Source organism: Lissotriton helveticus, chromosome 12, assembly GCF_964261635.1.
Source record: "Lissotriton helveticus chromosome 12, aLisHel1.1, whole genome shotgun sequence".
NCBI classification, from domain to species: domain Eukaryota; kingdom Metazoa; phylum Chordata; class Amphibia; order Caudata; family Salamandridae; genus Lissotriton; species Lissotriton helveticus.
This window is the reverse complement of record NC_136073.1, coordinates 664,414,215-664,426,779: the sequence shown is the minus strand read 5'-3', so window position 1 is coordinate 664,426,779 and position 12,565 is coordinate 664,414,215. Positions and strand designations below refer to the sequence as shown.

At 42.5% G+C, this 12,565-nt stretch overlaps 1 protein-coding gene and 1 long non-coding RNA gene across 2 annotated transcripts in view; one reads left to right on the top strand and one right to left on the bottom strand.

Annotated features, from left to right (window-relative positions):
* Positions 1-12,565, bottom strand: part of LCAT (lecithin-cholesterol acyltransferase) — a 455,195-nt gene that overhangs the window by 185,867 nt on the left and 256,763 nt on the right. The window lies entirely within an intron of this gene.
* The window catches only part of LOC144799823 (uncharacterized), a 463,812-nt gene that overhangs the window by 289,245 nt on the left and 162,002 nt on the right, over positions 1-12,565 (top strand). Inside the window, exon 2 of the long non-coding RNA XR_013603881.1 lies at positions 3,219-3,254. This is a non-coding gene — a long non-coding RNA (uncharacterized LOC144799823). The remainder of the gene's footprint in view (positions 1-3,218; positions 3,255-12,565) is intronic.

The window sequence follows — 12,565 nt, the reverse complement described above, 5'->3', positions numbered from 1 at the left end:
GTGCATGGGGTCTGAGACCAGCTAAGTGAGACCAATGTTGTCCATTGGTTCCAGGGTGTCAGTGGAGTTGGTTTCTGTGGGAAGAGGTGTTGTGAGATGGACTGAAATGTATATTCACCGAGAGTTAGAGTAGCTTTGGACAGATTAAGATTTTTATGTAGCTTAACAGCCAGCCAGAGACAGTACCATTTTTTCCATTGGTTCCCGAGCACCATCAACCAATCCATCCATAATTGTCTGTAAAACCACAGAAGCTTCTTGATGCACATTAAAGCCCAGTTAATGCACTGAGCCCTCTGTCCACTATAAGGAGAACTTCAGTGAGCAATGGTTTGTGCAGTCCATAAGAGGAAGTATCAGTGATTTGCTCCTATTAATTTTGAGACTCTATAGGCCCTTGAACCAGATAATTCCTCTCACTACCCATGGGAGGTTAGTCTTAGGTTTTCTTACACAGTACAAGATATTGTCCATGTATAGCGAAATTATCATATTTGTATTGTTTACCTGAAAACATTAAGCCTCGCTGAGAGTGATATTCCCACATTACACATGCCAGTTGTCCAGTTGCCAAGAAGTGTGGAGCGGCGATAATAGGCAGCCCTGGTGGGTGCTCAGTCTAATTTTTGAAGAAATGGGATGAGATGCCATTCACCCAGCATCAGGGAATCAGTGATATCCAGGATAACGGGAGGCCCATTTCTATCTAAACAGCCTGCATGTGTTCCTACTGAAGGGAATTAAAAACCCTTTCTACGTCAAGAAAGACAACAGTGTCCATTTTAACTGGGTCTATGTGGTTGGCATTAGCAAAGGATGTATGAAGACTGCAGATTGTCAATTGGCCTGGAATAAATCCAGTTGGGTCTTATAACATCAGACCAAGATCATATGGCATTAACCTATTAGTGATAACCTGATCCAAGATTTTAGTGTCAGTCTTGAGGAATGCAGCTGGTCTATAGGAGGCACATAGCGACTTTATTTAGCCAGGCCTCAACATCATTACAATAATTGCTTCCTTCTAGGATGGGAAAAGGCTGCCCTGTCCATAGGATTCTGCTAATATCTCTAGAAGGAGAGGCAAATTTGCATATATATATATATATATATATATATATATATATATATATATATATATATCAATTGATAAATATATATCAAAATTAAGAATTGAGGGTATATATTTGACATGAAAGTGTGTTTTTTCATCAGAACTCATCAACTGATATTTGGAGAAAAATGCTTAGTTTCCAAAATATACTTAAAGCTGATATTTGAGTGACAAATCATGTGGCGCTGAGGAAATATTTTACAAGTAGGATTACCTTAGTGCCAGGGGCATCAGAGCTATGACTGTTATGTATTACTAACAGTGAAAAGGTATTTTTTACATTACTGCTGGCAACCTTGCCTGATACACTGAGGTGATGGCTCATAGTAATCTGGCACATTGTTATCCATAATGTCATTTTGTCTGATTTGGTCACTGATATACCACTAATAGTATTATCAGCTTTGGATTATCTTCATTGAACATAAGTAGATCTTATTACTGAAAAGGTTGCCACTAATCGATCTAAAACGTTTACTATGGCGTGTGTGCCCACGCATCCTAACATGCCTGGTGTGCATTTACAAGGATATCCTGTTGAAACTACACAGATATTTTCATACTTGGGTGTTTGTTTGATGCATGGGGTAATTGGGGACCCTGTACTGCTAAAGTGCATCAGAGATTTGTAAACTCAATTGGATATATTTTCAATCTAACCTCCTGTATCAGGAAAAAAAACATGTGAGGTGTGCAGGAGTAATTGTCTCCCTATTCTTACCTATGGGTCTGGTATAAGGGCTATTCCAATATTGATTCCCTTCAGATTGAACACAATAGGGTGCTTAGGCGGTTCTTGGGTGTCTTTCCTGAATGCCCAACCTACAACACGCACCAGGAGTTTGGGGTTGAATATGTGGCTGATAATATTTAAATGGCCCCCTCTGGTCCTGTGCTGCTCTATCTGGGATAACCCACATGGATCATTTAACAGGGAGATTATTACTGATTGCCTATCATGCATTAGAGGACTGAAAATCCCCTGGCTCAAATATATTACGGCAGAATTGATGAACCTGGGGAGGCCGGCCCTCTTTTCTAATCCCACTGCCATGACTGAACACGTAACAGTCTGGGTTAAAAAAAAGTTTTAAGGCATTGAGCCACTGCCAAAGGGAGAAAATCTCAAAAATTACTATAAGGGGGTACGTCATGCTCCAAACTACACCAGCCTTGGAGCAGTACCTAGACTGGGATACACTACTTTTAACTCGAGTTAGGCTACCTTTAGTAAGATGGCACCTCATTTTCCCTCTTGGCCCATTTGATCCAACTAAGGGCCATATTATCAAGAATGGCGATAACATTATCGCCACTTTAGCGGCAGGAAACTGCCTCTAAAGCGGCAATAAGGGGCTTGATAATATGCCCTTGTGAATTCCCATAGAAGCCCAGGTTCTGGTGTGAACTTGGACGTCTATGGGAATTCACAAGGGCATATTATCAAGCCCCTTATCGCCGCTTTAGCGGCAGTTTCCTGCTGCTAAAGCGGCGATAATGTTATCGCCGCTCTTGATAATATGGCCCTAACATTTTATTATGCCCTTGTGATAAATCCTCCAACCAGAGCCTACTTCATTGTTTTTTTGGGTACATTTTATTCCGTTTTCACTAAAAGGTTTTGAAATCCATTTATTAGGTAACGGGGGAATCAGAAGATGTGTTGCTACCTTTGTATACCTACAACAACTTAACTCCCCCATCTAATTATGTTAGCATTTGTTCTTTTTTTTAATGTGCTATTAACAGAAGAAAATCTATGTTGTTCTAATAGTGAGGACCTTTTTTGCCAGGCAGGCACCAGCAAGTAAGTACTCTTTTGGGATATTTCGTGGCTGCTTTTTATCTATGAAATGATTTTGTGTAAGTTTTATGGATTTTGAGGTTGCTGTTTAACATATACCCTCAATTGCTCTTTGGGTTTTTTGTAATTTTCTATTACTCTTTACATGCAGATTTTAAACTGTTATTATATTAGTTAGTAGCAGGAAGAAGGAAGGTCTTAATAAGGCCTGGCTCGGCCTCAGCCAGTTATGATGTTGAACATATGAGGACTGACATAATTTCTTTGCTTCTGAGCCCATATTTTGTATTTCTTTTCCAGGATTTTTATATACTTCATCATGCACCATGGAATATTGTGAGTATTTTATTGATGTGATTTCGATATACATTTATGATTACATGCGTAACCGAAATAACGTTTTTGACTGATTGACTGACTAACACCAAGGTTAAAGGGGCATGAGCTTAAAGAGTGCAGGGAAAATGTCTACACTCATGAACCTAAGGAATAACATCTAGCATGGTCAGCCCTACCAGAAAGTGCATATCGTGCACTGATGAGCAGAAGGTGAATTCTGCCAGTGGCAGTTGTCTGTTCCATCAAACATCCACCAAGCTACCCTGACTCAGCCAACAGCTTCCTAGGTGACCTTCTGATTCTTTTAAGTTTTGGATGTAAGAAACAGGGCTTTGTGCAGATGTCACCCCACGTTTTGCCCCGCTTTGGACTACTAGATGCTGGTTTTCAACTCTGACAGTGCCCTGGAGCCTGCTAACCAGGCTACAGTGCCACTGCTCTTTAACCTAAAACAGATATGTGTAATTGGCAACCCTAATTGACAAGGCCTTACCCCCTTTATAAGTCCCTAGTATATGGTAAAAGTGGTACCCAGGGCATAGGCAGTAAAGAGGTCCCCAGGGCTTGCAGCACTGTTTGTGCCACCCTGAGTGACCCAGATAAACTACTGGCAGCAGGCCTGCCACTGCAGACTGCAGGAACAGTATGAACAGCTCCATTTCGACTTTGCCTTCACCATGTGTGGCAGAATCAATGCACTGCCTTTAATATATATCGGTCAATCCTAAGGAAGGCCTTCTAAAGCCTAGGAGGCTGGGTGCAGTATATAAAAAGGTGTGGAAGCGTAAGTGCAAGCTTATATGTCCCTATAGTGCCTTTATACCATTAAATTATACTATAAGTTGTGGACGGTCCATAGGATAACATGAGCTTGCACCCTGGCAAACCTGAGATTGGCAGCTCTGTTATGGTACCACCTAAATATGTCATGTTTGGTATCAAACAACGTGTCTTCTCATTTATGACCTCCTGTCGATGTCGATCTGGTACGCGCCCAGATGGATACCTTAGATGTTGCCCACCAGCTTGCCCTAGCTTCTCTGTGCTGTGGCCTGCGCTTGCTGCCACCAAGACAGGATTCTGACCTCCTGCCAGGCAGTGTGAACACTCTCAGGAGTCAGGAACAAAGACCTGGGTAGGAAGGAGGTCACTCCTCCACCCTCCCAGGAAGGCTAGTTAAGTGGCACATCAAGGTGGTGAGCTTCAAACACTGCACCGCCTCTGATATACATCATGGGTGACTTCCAGAAGAGGAAACAGTACTCCCCCTGCCCCAGGCAAATTTGCACCCGGGAGCACAGGAAATAAAATATTCAAGGAGGTGTACACCCTAGAAGGCTAGCCAAACCTTCAGGGTGGGCAACCTGGTCTGTACACTGAAAGAAAGGTTCTGCCATTTTTAGAAGTGGCAGAATAAAATGTTAGAGGCAGAATAGAGTGTTCTGGGTAGAAAAGGCGACTTACACCCCTGGATCTGGTCACCTCAGGGATGGACTAGCCATGGGCCATTTGCACCCACCTGCCTAACTCCCCAGAATCTAGGATTTAAGGGCGACCCCTGACACCAGAACCTCATTTCTGAACAACCTGCATTGAAGTGGACAAAAGAAGAGACCCGTGTCTGTGACAGCAGGACTTGCACAAAGCAAATAAGGGACACGCTGCACCTGTAAATGGTTGATCGAAACTCGTCCTAATATAACTCTCAGAGGGACCCCCATGGAAGCCTGAACCACTCTAAGACTCTCCCAGACTAGTGGCACTACTCCCCTGAAAACTGCAGGTAAACTAACGATCTGGATCCAAAGAACTGCTGGCCACCGGGCCCTCCATGGGATTGTCCAAATCCAGATGGTCTAGTGTATTGTGAGAACTGTAGTCCTGCTTTCCACAAAGTTACATGCAGTTACCATGTTCAACCAGACGTCAAAGTACCTTTTTCAAAGGATTGTCACTGCAAAGGCAAGTTGGTTGCAAGTCCGGCAACCGACCCCTTGATTTAAACTGCATCTAGAGAGAACTCCATCTGACCTTTGACCGACGTCAGCAACCACCCTGATGTGCTTTTGCATCTTGTTCCCCGCAGCACAGTGTAAGCGGTAAAAGCAGCTCCTCCCTCAGCTCCTTTTCAGCACCAGGGACAGCCAGGACAACTCTGCACCTGGGATCCATGAACCAGGAAAAATGTAACTGACTATTGTAGCCTGGTCCTGGAACCCGCTTCACCTTTACCTTGCAAGGGTAACATGAAACTTGTACACAACAGAAAGAGGAGTACCTCCTGAAGGCGTGACAGAGAAAGTCTCTGTGCCTAAAGCTTAAGGCTTAACCCCTTCCATGCTGGCCCGTTTCCGCCGCTGTGCGGTAAACAAAAGAACAGGGCGGGCCGTGATGAACCCCAGCCGTCATCAGCACACGAGCGCCGCAGAGCGTGACGGCTGGGGTTTGTCACCAGCATGGAAGGGGTTAATTAAGCACTTGTGCCCAACCTTTACGCAGGACAAAGCATGTCCTTTTAGAAGACCCCTCACTCACCAACCTGGTTGGTGACATGCTTCATCATCGGGGTCCCAACCCGAAGGTCGAGTGCCAACAGGGTGTGCTTCGACACCTGATTACAGCGGAGCGGGTATTTATTTTCTTTTATATGTGCAGTGGTAACAAAAGTGATACGTGGTTTAAAAGGGGGCCAATTCTACTCACTACAAGACTTTATTCCTGAGTGACTGGACACCCTGATAAAAGAACTGTGACACCTATGCCTAATTAGGTAGACTCCGGTGTTCAAGACGTGTAAGGCACTGTACCATGCATATTGCACTGACTAAAACACTCAATGCTTACTTATCATCTAGCGCAGTCTGGCCTCAACTAAACACGGGCACTACTATACAATCGTAAAACCTTCAAACCACGGCGGATACTCTGAGTGTTCAGGCTTTCCATAGATACTGTGTTCCAAGCCTCCTCTTGGAACAGCGGTTCGGTGATTGGTCTCCCGACCCACGTGACCCGCCCCACCACGCCCTTTCCAGGAAGCCGAGTGCTCGATTATAACTTCGATGCCTCAATGTGTTCCAGGGATTCCCACGGGGCGTACTGTCCATGGAACCAAGTAGGTTTCTAGTTTGAGGAGCAGAAGCTGCAAGTAAGTCGCAACACACACGATCCGCCTGGATTTTGTTTTTATGCTCGAGATGACATTCCGTCACTCGCCGCGTTCTTGCGCCCGCTTTTACTCTCGCTCCCTAGGTAACGCGAGCATCGCCCTTGGAACCAGGATGCCCATGAAGCGGATCCATACCGCTCTATGAGTAAGCCGAATGTTTTACAAATATCCAGGCGTCTTTGGGCTACATTTATAGAACTGTGAAATCCTTAATCAGGGATGATTAGATGTAGCGTTCCCTGGTTTATTGTGAGACATCTTCACTTTCCGTAGTGCTATTTTCACAATTTGCATATTTTTTACCACCTATGAAAATCTCCCGTTTGTAATACCCTCAATACGATGAGCCAGGCCCCTGGTTCTTTGTCTGAGTACATATTTCACAGTCACACAGCCTATTGAGAGTAGCACCATTACTGCGGCCACGCACCAACCCCGGTGGCCGGGTACGCTCATAGTGTGGCCGTTAGTACTGATATATTTGATTTAGTATGTCTGCCATCCACACTGTGGGGCACTCTCTCTCTATATGTTATATGTACAACAATTGTTTGTCTTTTGTATTGTGATCCCAACCACCCATTGTACTGGAATCTTTCTTCACAGGTTTTTCTTCCAGACTGGGGAGAAGACAACATTTTGAAAAGGAACACAAGTTTGTGTTTCCATCTTTCATTGATCTAGGGCAGGGCACGCCTTAGTGTGTGCGCACCACCCAGGTCTTTTTTCACTGGTCCTGACGAAAACCCACAATCGTAAGATGGTTGAAACATGTAGACCTATATTTTAAATCACATAGCACACGTCTCTATTTTATAACACTACACGTCTTGAACACCGGAGTCTACCTAATTAGGCATAGGTGTCACAGTTCTTTTATCAGGGTGTCCAGTGACTCAGGAATAAAGTCTTGTAGTGAGTAGAATTGGCCCCCTTTTAAACCACGTATCACTTTTGTTACCACTGCACATATAAAAGAAAATAAATACCCGCTCCACTGTAATCAGGTGTCGAAGCACACCCTGTTGGCACTCGGCCTTCGGGGTGGGACCCCGATGATGAAGCATGTCACCAACCAGGTTGGTGAGTGAGGGGTCTTCTAAAAGGACATGCTTTGTCCTGCGTAAAGGTTGGGCACAAGTGCTTGATTGAGCCTTAAGCTTTAGGCACAGAGACTTTCTCTGTCACGCCTTCAGTGGGTACTCCTCTTTCTGTTGTGTATACATTCTCAAGCAGGGGACTGGGAGTTCCCACCTTACATTGCTGTTAAACACCCTCACTCTCTCTTATTGTTTTGCAATAACATGAAACTTGACCTGCAAGTGCCCGTTGTCACTAGTAGTTTTTTCTATTGACCGCAATGGTACATTTTCAATGTATTATTTTGCACTGATTTTGTATTGCTTCTAAAATCTGTAACTCTGGGTAGATGTATGCTACTCTGTTCATTTTGATGTCTAAATTCCCTCGAGGTGTGTCAATTACTTATCGTCCATGTTGGTACTCTGAAATGCTTAACACATGTTGCTCTAGTAAAACCTAAATGCTCTTTACCACACTACCAGGGCTGACAGGATTTATTAGTGTGAATCCAAGGACTATCTTTAGGGTTTGGGAAAGTATTACATGGTGAAGCCTAATAACCATCACCACATAATACTCCACCTTCTACACTGTTTCTATTTGTTTTAAAATTGCCTACTCATACCATTATGTGGGACCCTAGATTATGACAAGTCGAGTCTGCACTGAATTGCAGGCAGTCCATGTCTGGGCCATAAACGTTGATGAGTGTTATATGTAAGCACACCAAAACGCCCTGTACTAAGAGGTACCTCCCTTCAAGCTCTCCCACTTCCTTCACTGTCCAAAATGACCCTCCCTTTTTCACTCATATATCCACTCTCTTGGGACATGTGTCATATGAGCCAAAGACCACCATCCTCCAATTCTGCTAGTCTTAGCTATTTTAACCTGTGTGGTCAAGTGTGTCTCTTGTACAAATGCCATGTCTACAGCATGTCTGTGCAACTATGTTGTAAACTTTCTTATCATATGTGCATTGTTCAGTCCTTTCATATTCCAGTTTAGCATGTTCAGAGTAGAGAATGCTGCCTACTATCCAATTTGTGCTGGGAGTCACAATGCAGGTGCCTGATCATATGTGGTGTTGTCCCATTCTTTGCGGATCAGTTGGCAGATGTGGGGGTCTATGTGTCACATATAGCACTGTGAACTGTTAATCTCTTGAGCCTACCCACACTTCCCGTACCAACTGGCAGCAGTACTCATCCGCCCTACCCATCTTGAACTATCATAATCAACCTTGAAAATCTGTCAATAACAAGTGTGGGACGAGTTAAGGGTGAAAGGTCCACAACACAACAACCGCTGCATTTTCATGATGGCGTCTGATTAAGCATAGATACAAGTGAAATCACGATAGGCAAAGCCCATACCAGCATTGGCATCACAAATATTTATAGGGTCCTATAAAATGATTAAAGCAAATATAGCATAGATCTGTAGTGTAGGCCAGGCCACCAAGGCCAGATCTATATTAGAACTCAAAATTATGTTGCTAAGGGGCATAGCCACACTCATCAACCAGGTTACCAGAGTTCTCATCTCAATATTAAAATAAAGTGGGAAAGAACTCCTAAAGATAATTTAATTTAATTTTAAACACAACTCATGTAAAATTAAAATATATTTGATCAAGTAAAGGGAGGAGAGCTGAGGAAGCCTAGTGTTCGTAGTTATTCCCTGTTGAAGACGGTGCAGTTTATCGAGCCCTATCTGTTATGGCTCAAAAGTGCCCATGACCAGTTTTTTATTGTCTCAATTCCGTTTGGACCTCTTTTATTATCTTCTAGCCCATCCACGTGGTGTACATAGAGGGCAGTGTCTCTTACACTGTGGCTGCGACGGAAAGTCTCCACAAGATATGATTAACTTTGTAATGTTTTGTAGCTTTTATGAGGTTCCAAGAAAGTCTTTTATCATTCCTATTCTTATGAAAGCTAGTTTTAGACAGGTTAGGCTTGCTTTTATCTTTTTATAATTGCTTTCTAACAATTAGATATTACACACTCTCAGCTTTTTTAAGGGCTGCAATTCGGCTTAGGTCCTGTTGCGTGTAACCTTTATGGTTAACTCTGGGTAACCGTGGTAACATGAAATTGTTTTTACTATGGATTTATCAAAAGTGTCTGCTATTTATCTTTGTATCATTTATTGGTTTTGTTAAAATATTTGATGGAGTCTTTTTAATGGTGTTTGTTTGTATTTTATGGTTTTCATGTAAAAACCAAATAAAGTTAAAGTTGATGATGATGAAGATCAAGTAACCAAAACCACATTACATAATTTAAATTAGAGAATCTCATCATTCCTATGAGGGACATTTTGAGACCACCATTGTGGAAATTGAATGAAATAATTCATAAACTCAATTTGTTGGACTCCATGGAATGTTATTGTGCAATGTAATCTTGTACTGCAGATTACGTGATACTAAAAAGTACATATTCCTCATGTTGTAAATTACAGTAAATGTTTTTTCTGTTGTATTGAAATCATTTTCCGACCCAATGGATGATCAGCACAAAACTACAGCTCATGTTTCTTTCCCTGAGGATGGTCTTCGATGTTATAAGAGAGTAAACCAATAGTTACACACAAGGAATTGTTAAGTGTCAACTCCTTCAGGGCAAAACATAAGAACTGTCTATGGTATGCAGAGTTACCCTAGTCTGTGAACTTGCAGAGAAAGGAAGGAAAGGAAAGGGTGTGCCCGAGTTAGTTGTGCAAAGTCATCAGATGTAGAGAAAGATACACACTAGGTATGCTGCCGAAACATTATTTGTGCAACTTCTAGACTAAGGCCCTCATTACGATGTCGGTCAGAGTTGCCTCTGACCGACAACGTTTGGTGAGGGAACTGCCCGATCATCGGTCAGTAGTTCAAAACACCTAATTACGACGCAACCGTACATAGTTTGGTTGGAAACTTCCATTTCTATATGGGAGCTTGTGGGCGGCCAGAAACTGCCTGCAGCACAAGCCCCCGTTGAGAAATGGAAGTTTGTGAACATCCCTGCACCGTGTGGCAGGCCCCCTACCCTCCGCAGCCTCCGCACCATCCCTGCCACACAGTGCAGGGATGTTCAGGGGGCACTACAAGTGCCCCCCAGGCCCAATTGTGGAGGACATGGAGAAAGGGGGCCCTGCTAGGGGCCCCCAATGTTGCTTTCCGACAGCTTTTCATGTTCGAAGAGCCAACATGTAATGGCTGCCTGAAACCAACCTCATAATCCAGACAGCCGAAACACCGTCCTTAAGGGATTATGGTGAGATTCTGACCAACGGAAAGCGTTGGTAGGTCCCTCCGACTGCTGTTTCTGACTGCACGCATCATAATGCGTTAGTCGGACTGCAGCAGTAGATGCCGGTCAGACCGCAACCGACGAGCTGTCAGTTGCGGTCCAACCTGCATTGTAATTAGGCTTTTAGTGTAAAGAGAAGTATATAAAAAATTAAAGTATTGTCAAATGCAAAATGAAAGTTGAAAAACATTGTTTAGTACCTATAGTAAAGGAAATAAGTATAGACTCCAATAATAACATTTGGTGTAAGTTAGTAAGGTCTCTTATGAAAATATGTAGTAATGAGATCAAATCTGAGTTATGACCTTAAACATCTTTACTATAATCTAAAGGATGTTAAAATGATCAAGTATGATTCCACGGGGAGGAGAAAAGTAGAAACCACTAAACAGTAAAAATTATAAAAACTGCTTTTTCCTGGGAATTACACATAAGCTAACTGCATCTGATGCTCATGAACAGATCAATTACCAATAGAAAGAAATATGTGTATGTCTTTAAATTAATGTTGATGTGCAAAGGAGCACGTCGGTCCCAACACATTGGTCCCCACGGTTCAGGAGAATTAGTGTATATACAGCAGCTGGCATTAACATACCATTTGAAATCAAAAGGATATTTTAAAGCCAGACATAATAGGCTGTAATATCAATTGGTGAAATAAATGAATATGTAAAAGAGAAACCTTAGTCACACCGAACTTTGGGATCATGAAGTTACATTGAAGTTATAATTAACTTTGTGCTGGGAGAGCATATATCTATCCATAAATATACTTTAAAAGTAATTAAATTCTGTCATTTAATTTGGTGGGATTAAAAACGTGGTGGTGCAGCAATTGAAAGTCAATGCTGGTAAACAAAAAACATCATTGTAAATTCAGGTGCTAAAAGTAACCTTACAAAGCATAGTGGCACACAAGAGTGACTTGTTGAAGTAGTGAAAGAGAATGCAGACGCCACATTTAAGATGGGCAAACTAGGAGAGAAATATGTGCTCCATAAAAGGAAGAGAGGATAGTGATAAAAAAGGAGAAATATTAAGACATCCGAGAGTGGCTACAGTAGAAGAAGTATTGAATAACCGTACTAAGAACAGATACAAGTTTGAAAAGCAATGTTACCACAAAGGATCATTTAGTTTGCATGGGAGCGTAGTATCCAAAAGGAACAGTGAATAGGAATGAAATAAACAGAAATAGAGGTATGTGGCACTGGCCATCCAAAGGATAGGGTTGTACATGTTTTTATTGAGACTGAGACATGTGAGTTCAACACACTGGCCCAAAGTTGGATGAACATGGAGAATGTAACAAAAAAATTCTTTATCGGAGGGACTCCCATAATGAAAATATCTAATTTCAGCTATTTGGGTATTTTACCTTCTGCCAATATGAGCTGAGAGCGATTAATAATCCAGAGATCGAAAGCAATGGAAGCGGAATGTGAAACAGTTTCTAGATTCGCCAAGTAATTAGGCCACAAACCACCAAAAGAAATGGTCATGTTGTTCAAAAGCAAATGTTTGCCAGTGGCTACTTATGGAGTGGGAGTATGGGGGTACACTTTGGTGAAGACCTTTCAGTCGGTAGAGAATAGATTCTTGAAAAGAGTTTTAGGACTCCCTAGATCTACAACTAGCCTGATTACCTACAACAAATTGGGGGTTAGGATTTCTAGAAGACTTGGTAGGTGTAGCTCCCATCCTGTTATGGACCAAAATGTGGTCTGCCCCTGAGTTAAAGTTTACCC